General features: G+C 45.8%; 1 long non-coding RNA gene across 1 annotated transcript in view; it reads right to left on the reverse strand.

The window, feature by feature from the left end:
- Positions 1-6,391: 6,391 nt before the first annotated feature.
- LOC138567451 (uncharacterized) overlaps positions 6,392-24,667 on the reverse strand; it is a 43,649-nt gene continuing 25,373 nt past the window's right edge. The window contains exons 5-6 of the long non-coding RNA XR_011302212.1: positions 12,672-12,807; positions 6,392-6,618 (exon numbers count right to left, since the gene is read on the reverse strand). This is a non-coding gene — a long non-coding RNA (uncharacterized lncRNA). The remainder of the gene's footprint in view (positions 6,619-12,671; positions 12,808-24,667) is intronic.

Below are 24,667 nucleotides of genomic sequence, written 5' to 3' on the forward strand. Positions count from 1 at the left end.
CTTTTCTGGAAGACCCAGTATACAGATGTTGTTGCGTCTTGATCTGCCCTCACTGTCATCTGCTCTTGATTCCAGGAGCTTTATGCGTGCCAACATGCAGGACATCTGACTGTTCACTCCGCGGAGACTGTCCTCGGTTTCGGAGATTCGCATCTCCGCCTCCCCGGTGCGTGAGGTCAGCTTCTGCAGGTCGTGTCTTAGCAAGGATACATCCGCACCAATACTGTCCATCTTTTTCTCCATGGAAGTTCTAGAACTGGTAATGGCACTCATGATGTCCTTGAGGGAGATATTCTCCTCCATACAGTCTGTGTCGTGTTGTAGCGGCCTCTCTGGGGAACGAGACAGTGGTGTGGTTGCGTACTGTTCAATCCTGCTTTGTGTGGAGGTCTTCCTGGGTTTATCTTTCCCCATTTCGGGCACCTGGAGGGCAAAGCCTGCTGGAGGGCAGAGAAGCAAGTGTTATTGAGAGGGGGGAGGTTTCGAGTATGGCGACTCCGCACTTTCAGGGCTGTGAGCATGCTGGTCGGCTGGAGGCGTGTCAGTTAACGCTTTAGTGTGTCAGTGTCACTTTGCAGGAGGGATGTCTACAGGCCGTAGGCCCACGTCCGAGTTCGTGTTGGGGAAGAGCACACAGTTGGATCCAAGCCGGACATGGGTCCGAATTTCCGTGCATGTATGGGTGCCTCACCCAGTACAGCACATGTTGATGTGCAGATGTGCAGTTTTAGTTCAGTGGCAGTGGGGGCAATTGCATCGAGTTAGAGGTTCTAATCTGTTTTCTTTCCCCTCCACTTAGGAAATTTGTACAGGGCAGTTGCTGCCTGAAGGCTCGCCAGGGAGTCTTTGTTTCCCCTTCCCAATGCAGTAGCCAGGTCTAGCTGCACTTTAGGTCAGCGTGGGTAGCAGGCCAGATGGGAAGCCTTTCACAGTGTGGTGCCCACAATTTACGTTTGGCCGCTGGGTCCCTCCTCCCTCTCTCCTTGCCGGTTCCCTGTGGTGGATGCCAGCGTGCGCTCAACGTGACACGGAGCGTCCGCGAGTGTCTCTGAAGGATGTTAGGGGCCGGTCCGCTCGCAGGAGGGGGGAGTGCCCCAAGCAGGTCTGGGAGTCAGGATCCGCTCGTCCACGCCTCGGGCCCTCCAGCCTCACGATCGGGCGCCGGGGTCCATCCCGCTTCACAACTGGGGACGGGGGGTCACACGCAGCGGGACCTCTGCGGATCCGGGAGAGCGGAATGTCCGTGTTCGTGGAGCGCTGCGTATCATATGCTCCCCCAGACGTACCATCCAGCCGGGTGTTGCGTCCTCGCCCAGAAAGGTTTCGGTCCGGCGCCTCTATCCTCGTCCGCCTCACCCCCAAAGCCTGCGACGGCCAGGATGCACGTCGTACCTCAGTGGTCGGAGCGCATGTTATGAGTGATTAGTGCGGGCACACCAACACCAAGGATCGCCCGACGCACATCTGGTCACCACGGGACCGCAACGGAGGGCATCAGCTGCTATTAAGTTCTCGTCCGTAACGAGGATCTCTCTGTCTCTGCCCTCACACTGGCCGGACTTGCACCGTCATAGCCGTCCCCTCCGCTCCGGTGCGTCTTGTGCTCAAGCGCCGCTCATCCGGGGCTCAGTACGTGTCTCCATCTCCAGCCGGCGCCGCAGTGCCCAAGGTCCAGGCGGGACGGCGCTCTCCTCCTCACCGGGCCCCGGGGGTCGATCCTTCCTCCAGCACCGGACCGGGTAGGTCGCAGTCCAGGGTTCCCGCGTACGGCCGCGGGACCGATCCCAACAGCCGACAGTAGCCGGCAGGCCAGCCTCGAGGTTCCTCAGTAGTGCAGTTTCGGCTGTGCGCAGCAACGGGGGAGGAGGGGGTTGCACAGTCCCTTCTCCGATGGGCCGCGGCGATTCCTATCGCTCTTCGCGCTCGGCGGCCATTTTGATGTAGATTTGGCGCCAGGCACAGACAGCTACACTCGGCAATATCTTTTGTTCCTTTCTCCGATTCCACCTCTCATCTCCGCCCTGTGCGGCCACCGGCGTCCGCCATTGGGAAAGCAGCTTTTCTTTTCAATCTGGTGCGATTATTGCAGGATTTGTACAGGATTTAGCTGGCGGCCACGGAGCACCGAGGAATCACGTCCTCATCGTGTGCTTGTTGGCCATGCCCCCCCTGCACCTGTACTCTTGGCACAGGAATTTATTTTGCAACCCCTCCAGGAAATGACCGTTTTCAACAACCCCAGATTTCGCTGCCATATAAATCATGCAACAGACCTTTGCCTTATATAACTCTGGGCACTTGTCCAATATGAATGCCCCAAACCTAAAATACATTCAATCTTAAAAAGCCCTTGAAACCTTAAAGATGGCCTTCCAGCTGTCTTTGTAAAATGATTGACCCCGACTACCTCCTTATCTCTATATTAATTTAAAAACCAGCTACAAGTTTTCCTGAACAACATCATTTTTGTTTTTATCATATTTAATTTCAAACGACAGTTCCCAAACTAGTAATTTGTGTATAGCAGGCCATGTTGAAGACCTGCCAGGGGAAAGTCCAAAATAGCTGTGTCATCGGCATAAAGAGGCATGCTATAAAATGTACCCTTGCGAGAAGGCGGATATTCTTTCCTAAGCGAAGCGCTAGAGTCAGAGTCTATATGGAATAAATTAGGGCCACTAACGTCCCTTTAATTGCTGTGAAAAAAACAATGTATAATTACAATACAGTAATCAATGACTGAGGAACAGTTTTACTGGTCTTGTATGCTTGCCACTAAAGAGTCTGGAAAATCCCCAGACAGAATCCTAAAGTACACTTGAAAATCAGTGCTCCATTTGTGACCAAGTTTTCCTGACCAAACATTTGCACTACGTTTCTTCAAAATATTTAGCTCGAGATCCTGAACCCTTTGGTAATGTTTATTTAATCCTTGACTGGTCATATCTGCCTGACAAATGTCCTACTGACCACAACCAATGTTTGGCATTAGGCTTTGTGTAAAATTTCTTTTGAACAGAGAAGAGGCTCCAAATCCTTCCGATTTTCTTTTTATATTCCTAACCACTTTTTCACCAATGTAACAGGCCCCAGGTGCTTTAAAATTAACTATTTGTCATTTCATGCCAAAATAATTCTTAAGAGGTAGGCTCCAAAGCCCTGTTGAAGTGATCTGCAAATCCGACCATGTAATGACTAGCATAAATCAATATTCTGTCATCGTATTTCTCCATTAAGTTAGCAACATTTAAAAATATGTATCATATTTCATAAAATTCAGAGAGAACAAGTCTAAAACAAAAAACTGCTTTTGCATATTCAAACAAGCTATATATAAAGACCTGATAATAACAATACATTATATAAAGAGAGCTGCCATTCATGTCCACACAGAAAATTCACCAAATCTTCATGGGCTCCCATTTTGCAGGCATACTTTCGTGCTTCCTCGTGCACAACTTCTTCATTCATTGAGGGGTGTGTAAATGTAAACGCCCTATTAGCATCAGCCTCCAGCATTCGGGGGATCCTATTTCACAGACGTCTTCTTGCCTTCTAATATGTGTGCGGAAGTCCTCATATAAAACTGAAGAGGGAAGCTTATGTGCATTTTGGACATCTGCCTCTCTCCCTATCGGACAAGCTCTTACTTTAAGAGCTATAATCACTTAATGTGCCAAATTTAGTTACGTCCCACCCCACTATCCAAATGGAAAGTGTCCTACATCCCTCCATCCTGACCCCCCTTACCACAAGTATTTCTCTTTAGCAGGAGAGGCCGAAATCTTGCTTACACTGAAATTCAATTTATGATTAGCAGAAAATCACTGATGCGTTTTGAAAAAATAATTACAAAATCTTAACTTGGCCGACACCTTCAAAATGAACACCTCTGATTTAGCTAATAAAGGGGGTACCAGGTGTACCTTGAGCGAGAAACAGGATTTTATTTTGCACCTGTACATGGCACAGGAAATTATTTTGCAACTGTACTCTCGGCACAGGAATTTATTTTGCAACCCCTCCAGGAAATTACCGTTTGAACAACCCCAGATTTTGCTGCCATATAAATCATGGAACAGACCTTTGCCTTATATAACTCTGGGCACTTGTCCAATATGAATGCCCCAAACTTAAAATACATTCAATCTTAAGAAGCCCTTGAAACCTTAAATGTGGCCTTCCAGCTGTCTTTGTAAAATGATTGACACAGACTACCTCCTTATCTCTATATTAATTTAAAAACCAGCTTCAGGTTTTCCTGAACAACATCATTTTTGTTCTTATCATATTTAATTTCAAACAACAGTTCCCAAACTAGTAATTTATGTATAGCAGGCCATGTTGAAGACCTGCCAGGGGAAAGTCCAAAATAGCTGTGTCATAGGCATAAAGAGGCATGCTATAAAATGTACCCTTGCAAGAAGGCGGATACTCTTTCATAAGCCTAAGACTAGAGTCAAAGTCTATATGGAATAAATTAGGGCCACTAACATCCCTTAATTGCTGTGAAAAAACAATGTATAATTACAATACAGTAATCAATGACTGAGGAACAGTTTTACTGGTCTTGTATGCTTAGAAAAACACAATTTGCAACTGAAGAGTCTGGAAAATCCCCAGACAGAATCCTAAAGTACACTTGAAAATCAGTGCTCCATTTGTGACCAATATTTACTGACCAAACATTTGCACTACGTTTCTTAAAAATATTTTGCTCGAGATCCTGAACCCTCTGGTAATGTTTATTTAATCCTTGACTGGTCATATCTGCCTGACAAATGTCCTACTGACCACAACCAATGTGTGGCATTAGGCTTTGTGTAAAATTTCTTTTGAACAGAGAAGAGGCTCCAAATCCTTCCGATTTTCTTTTTATATTCCTAACCACTTTTTCACCAATGTAACAGGCCCCAGGTGCTTTAAAATTAACTATTTGTCATTTCATGTCAAAATAATTCTTATGAGGTAGGCTCCAAAGCCCTGTTGAAGTGATCTGTAAATCCGACCATGTAATGACCAGCATAAATCAATATTCTGTCATCGTATTTCTCCATTAAGTTAGCAACATTTAAAAATATGTATCATATTTCATAAAATTCAGAGAGAACAAGTCTAAAACAAAAAACTGCTTTTGCATATTCAAATAAGCTATATATAAAGACCTGATAATTACAGTACATTATATAAACAGAGCTGCCATGCATGTCCACACAGAAAAATTCACCAAATCTTCATGGGCTCCCATTTTGCAGGCATACTTTGTGCTTCCTCGTGCACAACTTCTTCATTCATTGAGGGGTGGGTAAATGTAAACGCCCCATTAGCATCAGCCTCCAGCATTCGGGGGATCCTATTTCACAGACGTCTTCTCGCCTTCTAATATGTGTGCGTTAGTCTTCAAATAAAACTGAAGAGGGGGGGGGTGTCTGAGGACTACTTGTCCAAGGAGATGGCACAATGCCTGCCTCCAATATTGGTTTCTTTAAAAGATGTGGCCCCCTCTATAGGCGCTAACTGTTTTAAAATACTTTCTTTGTCTTTTAGCAATTTTGACATGCCCTTTTGAAATTATACATCTGGCCAGTCGTGTACACACCAATCATTCAATCATGGTTCACATTTCTTTTCGAGATTCTACATTCTGCATTTAACCATGGGGCATCCCTTTCTGTAACCTTGTCTTCCTGAACTGGGGGACAGTGTTTACCAATAGCTCTATTCCGGATAGTTACTGAAACCCCTGGTAAAGTTTATTTAATCCTTGACTAGTCCTATCTGCCTAACAATTTCCTACTGACCCCTTGATGTCCTCATTTCCTGTAAACAACCACTTAATGTTAAAGTCAAAGGCCTAGCAAATTTCCTTTACTAAAATTGAATTTGGTCTGTTAAGTACTATTAAAATGTTCTATTAACATTCTTAAGTTTACTACATTTCTAATTTGTGTAGCAATATTTGTCTCTCAACTGAGTACAGATACGTCCCGCCAAAGAATGGATATTGCTCACCATTTCATTTGATATGCACATTTTGCTCATGGCGCACAAAAAGTTGGGGACCCCTGTCATTGGCCATACCCAATAGAATGAAACATGTAGCATTTAGAAGTTGGCACCAACCTACGAATTCACCAGATCGATTATATAGTTATACACACAAGTGCACTTGCATCTTTAGTTTCATACAGCAGCATGTGAGCTCTAGACACACACAATCTATACATGGTGTCACCACAATAATCACTATTGAAGATGAGCATTGTACATTTTGTGGTCGATTAGTAACATCGCTTGCATTAGGGTGTAACAAGTTTACATTATGAAAGTAAAATACTGCAGGTATAAATTGCTGTGGCTATAAGATGTCTTGAATCAAACAGACTCAGAATGTGTTCAACTTTTTTTTTATTTTACCAAATGCAGTTCAACGGGCATTGATGTATACTATAGGAATGAACAGAGTTTGCAAAAATACAAATACAAAGCAACCATTCTGTGTTTCAAAAGGTGGAGCTTTCTTTCTGGCATTGCACATTTTGGTGGCAAGCTTCCTTCTCATCACTCTGCAGTCCATAGTAGGCCAACTGTTGGCCTTGCACACAGACCTCAAATATTCTACAAAGAAAGATAGAATATATGAATATAAATGGACATTTGAATAGGCACTCAGACCCCACCCAAAGAGCCACACCCATACAAACACTCCCCCCCCACACACACTCAGCCCCTCACACAGCATCCAGCTTCCCCAGCCCACACACTCAGCAACCATGGCCCAATTCAGCAACCAGCCGCCCACACAGGTGCCTCAACTGCCCCCCCCCACCCTACTCCCCAATGGCCTCCCACTCATTCGCCCTAAATTCCCACGCCACTCTTCTTCCCCAACTGCTCCTCCGCCCCTCTTCTCCCACCCACACACACACACACACACACACACACAATTTCCCAGCGCATGCACACACTCACCCTACACACACAGCCACACCCGACATACACAGCCCTCCCCCTCTTCTTCCCCAACACCTTCTGCCCCCTCCATCCCCTCCACCCCCCCCCCCACTACCCGTTAGTCCACCCCCTCCCCTACAACTGCCCCACCCGTCTGCTCCCCAGACAATATCTCCCACACGTGCACACACAAGTCAGCCCCCCAACACCTAGACCCCAAACACAGTACCCAAGCCCCGATAGACACACCCCAGTAAACAAACTCAGTCAGCCCTCACAGCAGACAGCACTCATCCCCCTCAGCTGCCCCCGTTCTCCATTTGTCATTCTCCGCAGCTGCCCCCACCCTTCTCTCCAGCCCCTCTTCTCCAATTGCCTCCTTTTCCCACACCCCTCTTCATCCCCAACTATCCTATTGCTACTCTCTCTCTCTCTCTCTCTCTCTCTCTCTCACACACACACACACACACAAAGATGTGCACATGCAGGAACACACATGACCCCTCAGAGCACCATTTTATGTCTTCGCTGGACGCACACAATTAATATTCACAAAGAATTGCTGCTCCGTCTTAATGGCTCTTGAAAGGTTCCCCTCCTTATGTGCATGCACTAACAGGTGGCTCAGAGAGATAGATATATATATATATATACACACATATATACACATATACATATATATACACACACACACACACAGCCAGCCTTGAGGCATGGGCAGTCTGTGTGGTGGGCCAGGGCCCAGCTGTCAGAGGGACTCTGCAAAGCACCAGTGTCTGCCTCAACTGCTGTGCAGCTTCCATGTACGAAGCTCGCTTGAGGCCATGGTTGCCTCCCAACCTCCTGTGGCTCTCTAGAGAGACACCCATTCCAAGCAGTCCATCAGATGCTGCAGGACCTTTAATGAATGCTTATCACTTTTTCTTCAAGCAGCGCATTAAAGCGGGGGCGATTTACAAATGACGGCCCATTTAAGAGATCATTGTTTTGGATGAGATGTTCATAATGTTTCTGTGTTAAGAAATGCAAATAGGCTTTTGCATTGTGAACGAACACACAAACTACCAGTTAGCTGCCTAAATCTACTCTCTCCTCCAGGTCAATTACTATATATGAAACAAACAGTTTTAAATTACCTACATTCTTTTTTTTTTAGTAGAATCGAATGAAAATATCACATCATATATGAATCCTACATTTGACTAACACTTAAACACAAACAGGTAACCTTTTTCACACATTACATATAATTCGACATTTTCAAAACTCGAAAGGTCAATATTTTGCTGAATTGCTTTCTGTTATTTGTAGTCTTACAAGTCAAGAGGGGGGAATAATGCGACAAGTGTACACTTTCTTAATATATTGCCGTAATGATTTATATATTTGAATGGGCACCTTACTATGGCCACTGAAGCCAGAAATCTTGGGGTCATCTTTGACTCCTCCCCCTCCTCACACCTTGAACCTTGCCAAGAAGGCCCATTTTCAACTCTCCCTTCCCTCATCTTCCCCCAGAAGCTCACTCTCTAGCGCTCTGGTCCTCTCCAGGCTGGATTACTACAACAGCCTCTTCCTCAACCTGCCCCTTTCTTCACTCGGTCCTCTACGACTAATCCAGAATAGGGCTGCAAGACTTATCCTTAACCTCATGCCTAGGGACTGCATCTCTCCAGCTCTAAAATCTCTTCACTGGCTCGCGGTTGCTGCAAGGAGCAAATTCAAGACCCTTTGCATCATCCACAAGGATGTCTGCGGCCGGGGACCACACTACCTGCAGTTCTCTAATGAAATACTCTCCTTCCAGATCCCTTCGATCTGATCACTCCAACTCTCTGCTGGTCAAACATTTCTCCAAGCAGAGAGCTGGGGGCAGATACCCCTCCTCAGCTTGCTCCCTCCTATGGAACAGTCTCTGTATCTCTCGCTGTCTTGAACCGGACAACCTCAAGTTCCATAAACAACTCAAGACCGTTCTCTTCTCCTTCCCTCTCCCCATTCTGTGCTAACCATCCCCTCTGTCGCTGAGATTGGCGGCCTGGTCCCCCATGAGTCCAAAAGAATACTGGCCTTCTGTCCAATTGGCACCAGCATCCCCCCTGCACTGCCTTCTGGGCTTATTCCGCCTGTCGGGTTGTTTGCCTCTGGCCTGCACCTCTTGGGCGGTAGACCTCCACCCTTGCACTTACCTACTGCCTCCCCAATAGGCACCTCTGGCACTTCAGGCGCCCCACCCACCCCCGCCCTCCCTGGGAGGCACTAATAGCACTTACCCGTATCCCCCTTTTTTCTATTCACTGCACTTGCACGTTCTGAATTTCACAAGGCCTAGTAGGACCGCTTTTTGTTTCTAATTATTTATTTTCAGTTATTAAGGTTTATTTGCTCCCCTGTTCCCTTCCCTTTTGCCTTGTGGCGCTTTGAAACACTGTTTTGCTGTATACGCGTCTTATAATCCAATAAATAAGGTATGTGAAGACACCTTTATGAAGTAGAGTATTGTTGAAAGCCAGACGTGGGTTAAGGAGGATGGATGGATGAGGGCATGCGAGTCCTGAATATTTGTCCAGGATGTGGAAATAGAGGTAACAATCCTGGAGACTGGTGCAGTTTGTTTTTGTGTGATTGTGGCCATGTGCTGCTTTTCAGGGCACAAGTAAAGGATATATGTGGGTGAACAGTAACCCTTTTCAGAGGGCGGACGCAAGAACCTTGGGCATTTCTGAGGTAGGCAAGCTTGCTCAAGCATTTGGCTACCAGGATTTCACCCATGTTATGTTTCCAGTGCAGATACTTGCCGACAAGACGCATAAAATGATTATCAACGCAAATGCTCGTATTGGGATTTTGTTTTCTAGGGAATGTTTCACTACAAATTGCTGGGTTAGAAAAGTGAGCACCTTTAATACTTGGCCAGCGTATTTAATGAAAAATGTCCTCAGGTTATTTTGTCTTTTGCCTGGTGCACTTTAAAAGTCAAGTGACCTACATTTGTATCTTTATTTTTTGTATGTATTTATTGAGCACATGTAAGGTTCCTATACAACAAAAGGTGTTTCCAGGTGCACAAGGCAAGGGGTGGTAGGGACAGGGGGGGAAACAAATACAACGTTCCCACTAGGCCTTGTGACATTCGTATTTTGCAAGTGCAGTAAGAGAAAGTGCAGGGGGTAGGAGGCAGGTCAGGGAGGATGGATGGGGTAAGGGAGAGGGGGGAGTGCAGGCGGGAGGGGACCAAGGGGCTGGGCAAGTGCTATAGGAAGCCCAAGAGGTCAAGCGCCTGGGGTACCAGGGGCGAGGGTCAAATAGTGCCTGGACAGGATGGACCAGACTCAGTATGCTAGACAGGGAAGGGTGCCCATATGGTGGTGGTGTGGCCATAGTGAGGTGGTCTGGTCTTGCTGTAGACCCAGATTCAATGGTTTAGAGTGAAGACTCAGTGTAAAAACACAGTGTACCCAGGCCCAAGGCCTTTAGGCAGCGTCACAGTGCCTCGACGCCCACAGACTTAAGTAATAACAGAGTGCGGGCAGGGCCATAGCTTTTAGGTAATAAAACACTGCAGAAAGCTGACAGGCCCACACCATTTACGCAATGACAATGCAGCCAGGCCCAGTATATGAAATGAGCATTTAAAAAAGGTAATCAACACTGGAAAAATAGCCTGAGGGAGGGGTATTTCCAATAACTATGTCCACCTTTTAAACCGAACAATGTATAATGAAATATTCCAAGGAAAACAAAATCCAAATCAGGAGACGTGTGCTTTGATGCCACTTAAGTAGTCTTGTAGGTAAACATGTGCACTGGAAACCTGACAACCTGGGATGAAATCCTAGTCGCTGAACACTTGAGTGAGCAAACTTATTTAATGTGTGCCTCAAAGACATCCAACAGGAGCTGCATTCGCCCTCAATTGGCCCACCCCTTCTCTCCTTAACACCCCCAGTAAGAACGCTCAGTGGGTTGAGCACTCGCTGCTGCGATCTTTGTGTGATCGGCAGGTCCGATTCCCAGAAAGGCAAACTCAGTCTTTCGAGTACAAACTTCGGTTGGGTGATATTGTATGTAAATATGTTCTATGTAAAGTGCTTTGGCGAAAGCGCCATGTAATAGCATCATTATTCTCCAACTGCCACCCAATGCCTTCACCCCAACTCCCTTTGACCACTTCTACCTCAAACACCTCTCCACCTCCCTCAACTGCCCCATTTCACCCCCCAACCGCTGTCTTTCTTCCACAACTGCCCCATCTTTCTCCTCCCAAGTACCCCCTTCTCTCACAACTGCCCCTCACTCCCTCTCCAACTGCCCTTCTCCCACCATCAGCCCCCAACCCCCACCTCCCAAATGCCCCCCCAAACAACCTCTACCCCCCCTCTCCCACAATTGGCTCCCAGATCCCCTTCTCCCTCAATTGCCCCCTATGACCAATTGCTCCTTCTCCCTAAATTGCCATCCCATGCTTACTCTCCAACTGCCCCCTTCTCCAACTGCCCTCAACCCTCCTCCCCAATTGCCCCTCTCCCTCAACCTCCCCCTTCTTCCTCAACTGCCCCAACCATCTCCCCAATTTCACAATCTCCCCTCAACTGCCCCAACCATCTCCCCAATTTCGCTACCCCCCCCATCAATAGCACCTCCTCCCTCAACTGCCCCCACCCTTCACCACATCTGCCCCTCACCCCTTTTCCCTCACACACCCATGAAGTCCCCTCCACCTCCTCTCTCTCTCTACTACCCCATCTCCCCCAAAAGCTGTTTCTTCCCTAGCTGCCCTGCCCCTCCAAGTGCCCCATTCTCACCCAGGTGACCATCCCTTCTCCAAACCGCCCCTTCTCTCTCCCACACAACTGCCTTCCAATCCCCTTCTCTCCCCTACCCCTTATACTGACCCATCCCCTTCTCCCTCAATTTTCTCCACAGCCCCATTCTCCCCAATTTCCCCCTTCTGCCTCAACTGCCCCAACCCCCACCTATGGCCCTCAGTAACTACGCCACCCCTTCTTCAAGTGCCCCCTTTTCACTCAAGTGCCCATGCATATTCTGCTCCAATACGAGCCTCTTCACCACAAACTGCAACTCTCCATACCCATCTGCACCAATTCTCCCCACCCACCATCCATAACTGCTTGCCCTTGGCACCTAACTGCCAATCCACCACCAACTAACCCCTTCTTCGACGAAGGGCTGATAACTCCAACCCAGAAACTGTAAAGGGGCTGCTATTACACCGTAGTGGAGTCCTTTCATGAACGACAAGCGTGATGCTATTTAGCAACAATACAGCCAGTTTTGCTGATCCGATTATAATCAGGGTTCTGAATGCAGTAAAACATGCCTGCCGAGTGTGTGTTTAAATGTGCTTTCAGTTTTTACTCTTTATTGGGCATCTGAACAGAAAAGGCACAAGATCCCCATTGCTGCACACAGCAAGACGACCTACCCCTCAATCCTCAGAGAAAACAAGCCCTTTGTCTGCCGAAAACAGTATGCCTTACATTGATTCACATCTCCGAATTATCGCTGTAGCTCCAAAACTCCACAAGCACCCAACACCATTCCTTTGTTAACTTAAGCAAGCAAGGAAGCACACGTGGAGCCCATCCAAACAGAAACACCAATTCCCTATCCTGACTAAATAAGCCTACGAGCTACACAAAATCACTCCTCATGCCCAGTTTCACTCAACTCATCTTTAAAGGAAAGAAAATTACCTCTGGTTGATCCAAATGTGCGTGCTCCCAAGCCAGACATCTATGATTGCAGTCACCTTTCATCCAGTGTTGCCAATTCAGAAGGAAAATATAAGCTGAATGCCCCTTCAAAACAAGCCGACTCCAACCAAATAAGCTGAAAAAACAAGTACATCTCTAAAACACTGTGGATAGGTCTCAAAAGTAAAACAAATACAATAAAGCAAATATAGAGGTAACACAAATATAATGTTAGAACCAAAGGCATTTATTAAAATAGAATTTTATTTTTCTGACAATGATTGTCTATTTTAATTTCTTGTATGTGTATGACTTATAAAAGCACATCATTGGCCAGGGTGTTACGTTTAATAACCAGTGGAGATGAGCAATTAATGGGGAAACTATAAACCCAATGAACAGAAGTAGAATAGACAAATAGACCGATGGTGGCGTTGTAGAGTGGAGACAGTATAGAAAGTACAGATCTACCCGGACAGAGGAGATTGTGCCATAGTGGAAAGGTGCAAGCATAATAGAGTTCACAACATGCTGGAGGAATTAGGTCTGTAATACTATGCTGTTTTTAACATACAAACAGCCTTTGTGAGGGCTTAGGTATGTAAAGCTCTCACATTTACCATGGCCATGCGTGATAAAGCCATCCAGACATGCGTTTTTTTTTCTTTGCATTATGGGAACTTTACGTTTTTGATTGAGGAAACTACAAGTTACAGAATTCCAAGGAAAACAGACCTTCATGACCACAGGAAGCTTGATTGTCTGGGGCATGTCAATCATTCCACAGTTGGTCAGTACTTTTGTGCCAGACACACCAACTATAAATCAACTTTATTCCGATTTCATAGACATTTGTAATGTACACGTTCAGTAAAAAAAAAAAAAGGTATGGGGTCCGGCCCCCATAAAAGGAACGAAATGAATGCCTGTTAGTTTGTGGAACAATTACACGCCAAGAACGGATTTGTAATCGTATAAGCCACCTTAGCTTTCTGTTATCAGCAAGGCTACGTGGGCCACTGGGTTTACCATGTATCCTGTGTATTCATATCGGTAATGACACTGACAAGGAATGAGGTGTACTGTCAACCAATATGAAAATGTCCCTCAAGTGACACATGAATAAAAAAAATGTAAACCGATTGACATTGTGTTCAGAATGTTTTCCAGCTGCATCTGTAGCTCGCGTGTGTTTATTGCAGCGTGTAATTTAATCACTGTATGTTGAAGAGGAAAGCCTTAATCGAGGATGTTTTGAAGATAACACGTAATGCTTGGAGAAATGCACGTAGAACGTATGCCAGACTAAAATGCTGCATGCGCCCAACAGGGCAGTACCTTTCATATTACCACTCTTGCCCTACTGTTCAGACCAGTCTGGTCTCATTATGCTTTTAGCGAGGCATGACTTTATCCTCATGTCTTTGCCCTCTGGGTGTCCAGACTGCAGTATTTACAACCCCCAGCCTAGGCTTTAGCCACAGTCTCTCCTCAGCCGCTCTGCTAATGAAACGTAGCAGCAGGGGTTGCGGCGCTGCAGCGGTCGTTTCTTTCAAATGAAGATAAGAAGGCCGACAGTGACGGCACAGGGAAGTAGTTGACTCATTCATTCATGTTATGAAGCAGGGCTGTGAAGTGATTCTGCTTGTTGCAGATTTTGTCTGCTTGAACTAAACAAGTGCAAAAGTAAGCACTTACTGGGGGTAATAAGCGGACAAAAACCGCAAAGAGCAACCTGCAAAAATTTTAAGGCAAATTTGGGCAAAAAGAATCCCAAAGTCCCTTATAATAAGCAGACCTGGCAACACTGCTTTCTTCTCTTCCAGGTAGACACAGCACAGCAGCAACATAAAAGAAAGACCACAGTGTGGCATTCAGGTAGACACAGATGAAAGACTCAGCATTTCCTATATGTATGCTTACTCTTGTTTCTCTATTTGCGCTCAGCTTCTCTCTTTCTGCCTTTGGACAATTGGGCTTTGCTCATAGGCCCAGACTGGAAAAACAAAAAAAAAAAGCAAAAAGATTGCCCTTCTGGTCTAACAAATGCACGCACACCAAGAGCTTTAGGTGTCACCATGACATGTTCATCAATATGCCCTTTGCTGTGCATTCTGGGACTTGAAGTTTGTTTTACCCTGTATACATCTAGTTTCACGAAGCAAAGAAATGCAGTTGAAAACCATAGAGCACAACAAACCATAATTGTATTTTTCGAAGACCTGTAAGGCATCTTTTAATTATATTTAGATGTGGTTCAGGGGGTCTTTGTGATGTGGTTGTAAATCCTGTGACATAGTTTTGATGTTTCTGAGGTTGTTAATTGTAAAGCACACTTTGGCTCATCTTACGGTAGCACAAGCCGAACGCTTAAAGCATGACTCTGCCAGTTGCTTGGGGATGCAGTATTGAAAAGGTAAAGTTTCCAGTACTGTCAAATATTTAAAGGAGCCTCGGGACATTATAATATTATGAGGTCTAGGAATGTATCCACATTTGGTTTCATCCTCGTCTGATGTTGTCCCAGGAAAGGGATAGGACCCGAGCATTATGCACAGCAGCACTGAAAAGCAATGCTGTGGTACATGTATGGACATGCCAAAACACACAGGACAATACTTAAGCATAGATGCTTTTCGGGTCGACGTATGCTTTTGAACCTAAGCACATCTACCTAATACATTATGTGTTCGGAAACTATGCATGTTCGCAAAACCTCTTAACAAATCTCAAATATTCCTCTTACCCTAAAACACAACTTCATACTACATAACTCTAATGCAACACTAGACCCTCACAAACCACCAGGAACTACACACACTTAACAAGAAAGCAAACCATTCACAAAATACATGCACGCCCAAAAAACATCATCGTTTGTCGGTGTTCCAGAATACATATTGCCACCAATATTCATTCTTGTGCAATGTTGTTCTCAAAAGAGAGCCTTCGTTCCCTCGGTGGAAAGCTACAACGCTAAAAACCAATTCCTTTTGCTTTTTGACCCTTTTATCATTCCAGTGGTATATTCCTTTTCTAGAAAGTATCAGATCGGGCCGAACGGTTTCAGTGGTGTCAATTACTCTCCCATTTTCTTCAGGGCCACAGCATGGATTAACATGCTGCCAAAAAAGAGAGTTTCAAATGTCTGAGCTTCAATCAACCCACCTGTAGATAAAGCATAAACGGGAAGGGAGGAATAGGGGAAGAGACATGCGCTTGTTTTATTCCTATGTTCTTTTCCAGCATGCTCTTATTTAGCTTCTGTACAATTTGGGGAGGTAGCATTTATTACCCTTATTTTGCTTGTATCAGACTGGCTGAATGGATTAGGTGACATAGTTTTCACAAATGCGTATATAGTGTTGCATTCCGATGCATCCTGGAATAATACATACAATTCTATCAGTTTCCAGGGAACTCGGGTGGGAATTCAGATATCGCGCGTAACGCGTGTCGTTATTCATTTAAATGTATTCTAGTGTGTCTTATTTAGAAAACATGTCCAATTGGGAATGTTCACACGATACATCGTTCAGGATCTAAATCCACCCTAAACACGGGTAAGGAGGGAGAAGAAAGACAACAGCCACACAGCTTACCTGATGGATTAGGCGTCAGTAGGGCGTGAGATATGACTCTCGTAAGCGCAGCTGGATACGGAACAGTCTACTGGAAAGCCGTCCGTTCCGAGCATAAACATCTGCATACGTCCTTGTCGCGGCGCAAGTCCTGCACTGGAAGGCGGACTCGCGGGTGTCAAAGAAAAAAATGGCACCATCTTAGAATGGCATCTAGATGCATGCATTCAGCTCCGAAACGGCACGTCTCTCAAACGTTTTGCAGAATGCATAGACGCGATCATTGTTAACAATGATTTCATCATTGTTCTTTTTGCGGGTTGACGTACAAGATAATGCTGATTTTTAAATTCATATTTTTAGATTCATTCATCAGTTTGAGAAATTAACTAATTAATTTCCTAATTAGTGGTATCCTATTCAGATAAATGTAAATGTTAAACGCTAGGCCCGAGTGCTCTAGGGGAAAGGAATGTGTATTTGCTAGGTTGTCTTTACACATAGTGAAGAGCCTTGCATGAGAACCTCGAACTCAGGCCTCGTGGTCTTGGTGTGTATTCCTACTAGAATGCATAGATCCACCTCAGTGTGGCCAGTGTCTACCAATTTGTCTGCTCATTCAGGCCATTACTGTCAGTTTTTAAACGAAAGATCCGTAATTGTTCTTGTCTATATAGCAAATTGTGTATATTCCCGCCTCTCTTGGGAATGGCTAGTTTTTCGATGACGGTCCAAGAAATATCAGTGGGGCCATGGTTTTTCAGAACAAAGTGCTCCACCATCGGAGCTGGCCGATTTTTCGTGTGAATGCATGACCGATGCTCTACCAATCTCGTTTTTAATTGGTCGTGTAGTCATACCCACGTATCGTAACATACATGGACATGTAATCAGGTATAATACGTTGCCTCTGTTGCAGTTAGTTAGTGTTCTTTGAGTCCATGCGAAATGCCAGCCAGTATCAATGGTTACGATTATGGCTGTGTTTGGACATGCGCTGCACTATCCGCATGGTTTAAGCCCGGTTGGAGGTAGTTGGTTCCACATGGTGGTCGATATGCATTCTTTCGGTTCTTTATACGTATGTATTAGCGCATGTCCTAAATTCTGCCTCCTCTTCATTGCAAATCCAGGTTTCTCCAGTACAATGTCACCAAACATTCAAGATGGGTCAAGGCTTAAGGATTTGTTTCTTGATTTTATTTACCATTGAGGAAATAAAAACTCAAGACCGCTGTTATTTTATCATTGGGCTCAATCCTTGTGTCCTGTTGTTCCAACGTTGTATCTCTGGGAATATTTTTGGCTCTTTTATGGGCTTGTTTAATAGTATGTCTGGGCTATCCACAGGCAGCTAGCTTTGCAGCTAAATGGCCCTAATGGCTGTCATAGTCAGTCGTACTAGAGCAGTTCCTTCGGTAACGGAGGACCTGCCCAAAAGGTAAGTTCTTCCTCAAGCTCGGCGGATGGTAGCTGTCAAAAAGTAACAGCGAGTTTCGATCTGTAGGTTTGTAAAAACCTTGCTGGTAATTATTCTGTCTCTTATCTCTAGATGCAAATCTAGGAAACGTATGGAGTCTTGACTATGTGTTTCGGAGAAGGTTAGGAATCTTTTCTGTTCATTCAGCCATGACATGAAACTCTTTAGGTCATCTTCGTTGCCATTAAACACCATGAGAACGTCGTCTTTGTATCTTGACCACGTCTCTATTCTTGGGGACCAAGGGTTTGAGGTATAGTAGATCACTTTGTCCTCGAAGTCTGCCACATACAAGTTGGCCAGGCTCAGTGCGAAGGTAGCACCATCACAGCGTCTGACGTTTTGTTCGAAAAAGGAATCCTCATGTAGAAAGACATTCTTGGTTAATGCAATTTCTACCAATTGCATAATTAAACTGACTGGTGTGTCCATCGGTGGGTTTTTGTTTGGGAGTACCCTTTCAACTACTTGAAGTGTTGCCATTTGAGGTATCTTGGTGTATAGCGACTATATCTAGAGTAACCAAAAGCTGTGATTCTCGATTGAATGATCGATTGTTGATCAGGTGGAGGACAACCGTCATGCCGTTGAGATAAGATTTAAATTTTACACACCTCAGGTTTTCGGACATGTGCTTGTTTTATTCCTATGTTCTTTTCCAGCAGTCTCTTATTTAGCTTCTGTACATTATGGGGAGGTAGCATTTCTTACCCTTATTTTGCTTGTATCAGACTTGCCAAATGGATTAGGTGACTGATAGTTTTCACGGATGCGTATATAGTGTTGCAATCCGATGCATCCTGGAATACATACAAATCTATCCGTTTCCAGGGAACTGGGGAGGCAATTCAGATATCACGCATAACATGTGGCATTATTGATTTTAAATTTATTCTGAACTTTCATTTATTAATTTTATTTATTAACTGAAGCTACCAACAGCACATCAAAGCTCTTGTGATTTTCCCACTCCATCCTACTAATACCCTCTCCCAGCCCTCTTTCCTTTTCTGGTCCGCCATACTGCAGAGAGACCACGAAAGTGGCATGAGTGTGCGATACAAAACCAATTAATATTAACAATAACAGGAAAGCAACACAATTAATCCCTTTACCAAAAGCTCCTTTTTAGTTTCCAGGCAACATCAGGTTAGTGCGATATTCCAGCTCTTGCAATGAATTTCAGATACATTATTTTGAAAAACTCTCTGGTTTTGTAATGCATGCAGCAGATTTTATTTAATGTGGGTTTTTATTTGAGACAAAAGTCAGATGGGATTTTTCACCCAACAGTCTCCTATTTGCCCCACTGAGGAAGGGGAGTACTTTGATGGTAAAGGATTCTCACCCAGGGGGTGCATGCTATCTTTACGAGTCTGGCTTCCGCTTTGGCCCAACATAATCTCAAGTTTTACCCATGCCACTGTAAGGGAGGAAGGGTCGATTTGCCCCCCTTGTACATTTGGCACAAAAGAGACTTAATGCTCATGCAATAGTGGGGAGACGTCCTCCTTGCCCTTCCCTGGTTACAGTGGAAGCGGGGCTATTGCAAGACTCATTAGGACGCCATTTTGTGCATAACTCGACTCCATTTTTGGACTAGGCCGCATCCCGAGCCCTGCAAAGCCTCCTCTCCCCTTTTGCAGCGCCGCGCACCGTGTACACAGATAGCCCCCGCCACCTCCTCCATTGTCTGAGCTACAGCTCTGGGGCAAATTGTTGCAAACGGAAACTGTGTTCTTTTATCCTTCCTCTGAGCTCATTGCCCTGTGTGTGACCGGGGATGAATTTCAATTGTGGCTCATTCGTCTCCACAAACCTGCTCTTGCTCCTCTCGCCACCACCTTTGAAGTTATTGCTGGTTCAACCTTTTGCCCCTCCATGGTTTCTTTGATGTAGCAGAAGTGTGACCCTTCCCCACTGACCACCCTAGAGTGCCCCAAATATAACTGGTCCCATGTCATCATATATCCCGCCAAAAACCAACACCTATCAATTCACTCACTCAAACACTGGGGTGCCATGGCAAATACATCTTATATCAAGCCCACTGATAATGCACCTGGGGGGCATGGCCCTAGTACCCCTCACGACTACAAAGGCCTAAGGCCGGAATGTGTAAATGTGTGTCTTCAATTTATACGTGTCCCTACATACTAGTATATGGTTTATATTCTGTATTATTCATTGCATGTCAGGAGATAGCATCTAGCTTAGCTTAGACAGAATTACCTCTTCTTGTGGAACTGACCTGACCTTCACACCACCCAGATGAGCCCAGCTGACCACATGCCGCTCTAAGTAACAGCCCTGCGCCAGCCAATCGTGTGGAGCCGGTCCATATACTGCCATACTGTAACCTTATTGTCCAGGGTGGAAGTCTCGGGAGGATAGCTCAGCGGCAACGTGCCCGTCTTGGAAACACGACGACGTGTAACAACACAGGTTCGATCCCCGGGTCCGCGCTTAGAAACCTCCGGGTATTAAGCGTGTTATAAATAACCTATCATATTATATCACCAATCCCAATGCAACTTGATGTACCTAAAGAGAATTGTCACTAATGACGGCCCTAAAGCATATAATTTACTGTATTGTGTATTGTTGGTCAGAGCGCTCTCGCGTGCATTTATCTTTATAAAACTTTACTTTCCTCACAACCTTTCTCCTGGTCCCATTCCCTACTGGGGTGCGTCCTTTATTATGGTCTACAATTGTATATAGGGGAATGAGCACCTTCAACACACTGGGGATTTTTACCGGGTGGACCATCCATTAAGTATATAAGTTCTGGAGACCTGTGTAGGTTCCTATACATACTGTGGGGTTTTCATGTGATGTAGAGATTCATTTATATCGAAACATTTATGTAAAGATGATATTGTTTAAACAAGATATATTGTGTGGACAATCTTTTCTTGTGTACTTGTTGTGGTGGTTGACTTTTACTTTGGCAAGTCGGTTTGACTTGAGGGTCTCGACTTGTGGTTAGCAGCAGAATAGAGGACACACTTGGCTTAGTTCATGATTGGCTGCATGGCCAGCTATACCAATATGTGTCGTGAAACATGTGGATTTGTTTTGGCAGGGTGCATGAACTAATTAAAATGATTTTCCTACATATGTGTTAGTCACTACTGAAAGAAAACTATTTCTGCGGATTGTATGCTTTTTAAATGCGATTCCTGTTGAATGGTTTAACACTTTTACATTGAGTAATGTCCATATTATGGTTTTTACATGCAAATAAAAAGAATACCAAAAAGGTGTGATTAGCAAAGCATTTTAAAATCAGTCAGCACATGTGCAACATAGCAAAAGCTGAATTACAATCAATATTAGATCGCAAATCATTCTACAAACTCTGATGCTCCGAATTAATCATTAAATCATGCCCAAATCATCAAGAACAAACATGGCAATGCTCTTGAAGTAATCAGCAAGTCATCCTAAAATCATCAGGAACAAAGTTTTCTAAAATAAGGATGATGTTGGCATAAGCAGCAAATCATCCTAAGCGTGATGCTGGAAATGCATTGGAGGGACAGGGCCTCCCCGTCCTTGTCTTCCCTTGTGTGTTCTGTTGGGACCCCTGGCAGTGCAACTCTTCCTCTTTTTTGGCTGTCAGAGACCCTTGGGATACCCTTATGGCACCCATGGGTGGGGGGCTACAACCATGTACCCCTACTGTATGTTCTTGGGCACATGTGTGTTGCCCACAGAGCATGGTATGGCCTGGTGGCAGTTTCATGCTGATATGACAGGAGCTCAGAGTATCCTCCATTTTGGGATACCCAGGCCCTGCCTTAGGAATCGGTGAATTCCTGAGAGAAGGCAAGGTGGCCCCTGGGGTCTCTTGGTTTCTATTGCCTGTTACATTGTTTTTGCAAAGTCCTGGGAAACCCTGATTCTGTCCCTTCCCCCGACTGGCTGTTTGGTGGAAGAACCATATATGGTATTGTGGGGAAGTGCAGGACAGACTGGCTGGAGCGTTCCCAGTGACTGTATATTGTGGGTACACATTTGGGGTGGGACCTGTGTGACATGTGTGACCATTATGCATTCTATATTATGGGTGTCTGGTTTCTGTGTGTGGGACACAATGAATGAGACAGCCCTTCCTGGAACTGACATGAGTGTAGTGTACTGAAAGGCTGGGTGTTTGCCCCAATCCACATTCCTTGTTATGGGTGTCTTGGTGAAGTGAATGGCCTGAATGCCCGTGAGCCCGATTGGCTGCCTGCCTGAATGCCCTTCTGTGCGATTGGCTGACTGAGCCTGGCTCAGCCTGAGTGAATGAGGGACAGATGTGTATGTCTGTGGACCTCTCACTTACCAATTTGTTCAGAAGCTTAAGTCGAAACTTGAAGCTGTTCTTGGAAAACCAGCTGGAGGAGATTGCTGCTGCATTTCCTTCAATGTAATCCAAGAGCAGTTAAGTTTGTCGAGGACTGATCCGAGAGAGGACCTGGCTAGGAGACCTCTCCCCAAGCTACGAGGGACCATGGTGTAAAAGCTCCGGTTCTTCATCAAGGTACCCGGGAAGCCAGTGCTGCGAGTCTGACATCCGGAGAAGGGGTCCTCTGAGAATCCTGAAGCGAGTGCCTGGTCATCAAGGTCGAAGTTCATTGACGTCGACCGGGGTTCGGAAGATGGACTGCTGCAAGCCGGTTCCAAACGAGTCGCCCAGAAGCGGGGACACCTTGACGCTGTGTTGCTCGACGCCCGGAGCCGAGAAAGTTCCACCTTGCCTAAGAACATTTGACAGAGGGCGCCATTGCCATCACCGCCGACCACTTTCTCCCACCGGAGAAAGTCAAGGTCGCTGGCTACAGAGGAAAGTCTGCCAGTAGGTTTCCTGCCACCAGAAGCTGACAAAGACATCCCAAGGACGCTGACTGAGTGGAGATCCGTGGTGGTGTCCCGAAGCTATCCCTAGGTACGTTCTGCGGCTGCAGCACCGACAGGCCAGAGGACCGCTGACCGCGACCCCCACTGCTGGGCCTGCATCCATCACCACCAAATGTCTTTCAAGTCCACAAAGTCTTACTTGCGACACTGAACACTTTCGCATCGAGATCTACCGCACGCCTCACCTTCCCAGGACTTCCACCATCGAGGAAATGATTGTCGACGAACACTGCGAAGGTCGAAGCTGCTGTATCCGCACCAGTGTTCGACTTTTCCTCGAGGTTCTCGACGCCCAGAGGCTCCTGCTTTAAAAAGGGAGTCCACCCTCGAAGGATACCATCGAAGAAACTCTTGCACTTCAGGTACATTGGGGTGGTTGAACTTTTTAACCAAGAAGCAAGGCTTATTAAGCATTTAGGGACTGGGCTTGTTAACTCTTTCATTACAGGTTGCCCAGGTGGGTGTGGGGGAGGGGTGGAATCCTCACTCAGAATTGTGTATCTCTATCCAAAGAAAGCATTCTGCCATTGCTTAACCTACCATCCTCCCTTATTATCTATGCTGATACACCTTACTGAAGGATTTGTATGCTCTATTATAACTGGCAGCAGTTGATGCATTTTCAAGGAATCTAAAGTTGAAGTGTGGTACCACATAGAATTGTATAGATTTGTCATTATAGAATTACCAGAGTACAAAGTGTGTTATTGTGCATATATCTCTGAACCTTATTTTTTTATATAAAGAACTGTCTTGGCACATAACAGTGTGTGGACATTCCTTTGTGGGGGATTGGGGACTCACTGTACTTAAGAACCAGCATACATCACCTCCCGAGAGCTTATGCCTTGGTTGCTCATCCATAGTTACCAAATAGAGTACCTTGGTTGGGGTGCCCTGTGCTGCGACCCTGCCATATAGAGGGCAGAAGTATGGATACACCCCCTCCAGTCTTTACACTAAGCTCATCCCCAAATCATCACCCAGCATTCTGAGACATTTGCTGATGGCTTTAACAGTGTGATGACATCTGATGATATGAGAATTTCTTCTAATGTAGTTCCATGACCATCAGATGATTCCAGGATGATCTCTAAAGTCATCCTTTTAGACCAGGGTTGTCAGCTCTTTGGTGTGGGGCACTGAATGTGCTGGGAGAAAGTAAATTCAAGGTGGGACTCGTGTTATCACCCTCGATAATGTAACCAGGACAATCAAATATTTCAATACAGGATCCAAACCCTGTAAAACAGACGGCTGAAGACGATACTCTGCCTCCATCACAGAAGTGTGCCCAACACGCAAGTCACAGATCTACTTCAACAAAACAGAAATTTGGTCCAACCCTTACTGCTCCATACCACCTCCCACCCCTTAAAATTGGGGGTCGGGGGGCAGGGAGGGCGGGCGTAGAGAGTTGAGGTACGGTGGGCGAGTGGGGTAGAGAGTGGCAGTACAGTGGATGAGGGTACAGAGTGTGAAGGTAAGGTGGTTGGTAAGGTGGGTTGGTTGGGGAAAGAGGGAGTGGAGGTAGGGTGTGCGGGTAGAGAGTGGAAGTAGGGTGGGGATGAGGTTAGATAGGGTGGAATGGTAGGTGTGTGGCGGTAGAGTGGGGTTAGGGTAGAGAGTGGGAGTAGGGACGGTGGGTGGAGATACGATGAGTTGGTGGGGTTAGAGAGGGTGGGGGCTGGAGAGGGTGGGGGTATGTTGCGTAGTTCAGGCAGCAAGAGTGGGGTTAGGGTAAGGTAGGTAGAGAGTAGGGAAAGGGTGGGTGGGGATAGAGAGTGGGGTAGAGAAGATGGAGGTAGGGTGGGAGGGTAGAGATTGGGGAGGTGAGAGTGAGAGGTTGGGGTAGAAAGTGTGGGGGTAGAGAGAGTGGGGGTCAAGTGGGTGGAAGGGGTAGAGGGAGTGGGGGTAGGGTGGTTGGTTGTAGAGAGAGTGGGTGCAGTAGGGAGTGTGGAGGTAGGGTGGGTAGGTGCAGAGAGTGGGGGTGGGTTGGGGTAGAGAGGGAGGGGGTAAGGTGA

Source organism: Ambystoma mexicanum, chromosome 2p (assembly GCF_040938575.1).
Source record: "Ambystoma mexicanum isolate Mex_15411 chromosome 2p, UKY_AmexF1_1, whole genome shotgun sequence".
NCBI classification, from domain to species: domain Eukaryota; kingdom Metazoa; phylum Chordata; class Amphibia; order Caudata; family Ambystomatidae; genus Ambystoma; species Ambystoma mexicanum.